The 2,862-nt window shown below is 36.6% G+C and overlaps 1 pseudogene; it reads left to right on the top strand.

The window, feature by feature from the left end:
• LOC103076138 (3-ketoacyl-CoA thiolase, mitochondrial-like) overlaps positions 1 to 2,283 on the top strand; it is a 169,289-nt pseudogene extending 167,006 nt beyond the window's left edge.
• The last annotated feature ends 579 nt before the right edge of the window (positions 2,284 to 2,862 follow it).

Consider the following 2,862-nt stretch of genomic DNA (forward strand, 5'->3'; position numbering starts at 1 on the left):
AAAAAAAAAATATATATATATATATATATATATATAATAGATGAACATTGTCTGAAAATTATATTTCTACAAGTATATATTTTAAAAGATTAGTTATAAACATATTTTAACCAACTAAATGGACCTGCTGTTGAGAATTCTGCTTTCTATTCTAAATTTCCCAAAATACTTTGCAGTAGTACCTTAAGTAAGGAAAGGGGATATATATACACATATATATATAAACAAACAGCAACAACAGAAACCCACCTATCTAGTGAATAGACACTAAGATTTATGACCTAAGGCTATAAAATACTTAAAAATAATTATAAGCCCTTGCAGATAATATATATTCATATTAAGTCCATTAAGTGGACTGTATCTTTATTTATAGAACATACAGAAACTCTCTTAATATGTCTTCACATAATCTTTGAGATTAATTGAAGGTTTCAATTCCCTTTTGAAAATATACCAACTGAATAACTGTGGCTAATAAGTGCCTCTCTCTTTTGCTCCACATCTTCTGCCCTTCTTACTTTACCTAATGAAACCATTGTTAGATGTTGTGTGAGGCCTTAGGATGTCTTTTATGCAAAATGTGGAAAATAAATCAGTAAACTAAGTTTCAAAGAAAGGCTTTGTCCCTACATCATAAGGTACATGCGTATGTTTTAAATTGAAATAAAATTTTTAAGGTATGTGTACATTTTTTGTTTGTATATGGTTCCTACTTTAACCTACTTTTCAATTAACTTACCAAATAATTGTTCCAATCGAATAAGATAAGATGGCTCTTAAACTATATACTATAGAAGTATTATGAATGCAACATAAAACATAGAACTTTTTAAATATAATATAGTGATGGCACTGAAAATTATAATTTTATATTTTAAACATGTCTTCAATTCCTCTCATTCAGGATTCCTTTAACTTAGAAACTAAATATAAAGAAAATCTCAAGTGCAAATACTAGGAGGGCAGGGGAGATTAACCTTATATTTGCCAAATTTTTAGAGGCAGATTAAAACTTCTACCTATAACTCCCATTGCATCAAATGATACTATCCTCCCCAGAATTTGATTAACAAAAATTCTACTATTAAAACTGAATTCTATTGTTTTGCAAATCCTTCTGTTATGAATGAAGAATAAACCCATCAGGGCTTCAAGTTGGTGAACAAATGAAAGTGCTGGGACAGGTGGGTGCCCAGAGGGTGTGGAAGGTCCACACCCCACCTCCCCATATCTTGCCCTATGCATCTCTTCTATTTGTCTGTTCTTTAGTTGTATCCTTTATAATAAACTGGCAAATAGCTCTTCAGATGCTGCATACTTGGCAAGGCACGTCAGTTTGATGTGGGAGCTCCTAAAGAGACCTCAGCTCTCACTGTTAATAGGCTCTGTGGCTCTGGTTTCCAGTCCATTGTGAATGGATGTCAGGAAATGTGTGTTAAAGATGCTGAAGTTGTCTTGTGTGGAGGAGCCAAAAATATGGCTCCTTACTGTGTCAGAAACGTGCGTTTTAGAGCCAAGTTTTGATCAGATCTCAAGCTGGAAGATTCTTTGCGAGCAGCATTAGCAGAGCAGCATCTCCAACTCCCCATGGGAATTACTGCAAAGAATCTTGCTGCAAAACATAAAATTAGCAGAGAAGAATGTAGCAAATACACCCTGTAGTCAGAGCAGAGATGGAAAACTGCTAAAGATGCTGGCTACTTTAATAATGAGATGGTACCAGTTGAGGTAAAGACAAGGACAGGAAAACAATGCAAGTCATGAGCCGGTTTGGTCCCAAGGAGCCTGGAGCAGTTAAATAAACTTCCTCCAATTTTCAAGGAAGAAGGGACCATCAGTGTAAGGAATGTACCAGAGATATCTGATGCTTTCATAGCTAGTAAAGATGCTGCTAAAAAGCATAACTTTACACTGACAAGAATTGTGAGCTATTTTGTATCTAGATGTGATCTCTCTGTCGTAGACATTGGTTTTGTCCCTACCTCCAATGGGGCACTAAAGAAAAGAAGACTGAGTCTTAAGGACGTGGATTTGGTAGAGGTAAATGGAGCTTTTCCTCCCCGGTACTTGGCAGTTGAGAAGAGCTTGGATCTCAACCCAGGTATAACCAATTTAAATGGAAGAGCCATTACTTGGGATCAGCCATTGGGAGGATCTGGATCAAGCATTATTGCACACATGGTTCATGAATTAAGATGTGGAGGTGGAAAATGTGCAGGAGCATAAGCTTGCATTGGAGTTGGCCAAGTTATGACACTCATCATTCAGAGCCCAGCCTGAGGAGAGAAAGGAGCCTACCATGGCCCACAGTTACTTTACTTGGCCAGGCCACATTAGAACAGGGGACCTTTAGAGCAGCTGCTAAAACTGGCTATGCCCTGCCACTGAAACAGTGATTGAGTGTGATCAAGGGTTGATGAGGTAAAGATGTATTTATCATGAGTTAAGAGCTCAGGCCAGAAATAAGTTTTCTCAAATTTGCACTAAATATGATGTATTTCTGAACTGAAGTTTAATTATAGAAGGCCTTAAAAAAATCCTATTCTGGCCAATGACCACCACACATGCTTTAGATCATATGATTGCAAGGAAATTGAATGTGTTGCCTTAGTTTCCAAAAATAAATAGATGAATGAATCCATGAATAAATACCTTTATGAGGAATTCTTAAATTTTCTTATGATTTTCTTCTTACATTTTATACTTTACAATGGAATATTCTATTAACATTCTTTAATAGAAACAAGTGAGAAAGAGCAAGCCCCTGGCATGCAGGCTGTGTGGCCTCATAACTCTCAGCCAGGCCTTGGTGTTGCTTCAAGCTGTCCTGGCACTCACAGCTAGGATTCCGCGTCTCCT

This window comes from Lipotes vexillifer, unplaced genomic scaffold (genome assembly GCF_000442215.2).
Source record: "Lipotes vexillifer unplaced genomic scaffold, Lipotes_vexillifer_v1.1 scaffold555, whole genome shotgun sequence".
Taxonomy (NCBI): Eukaryota; Metazoa; Chordata; class Mammalia; order Artiodactyla; family Lipotidae; genus Lipotes; species Lipotes vexillifer.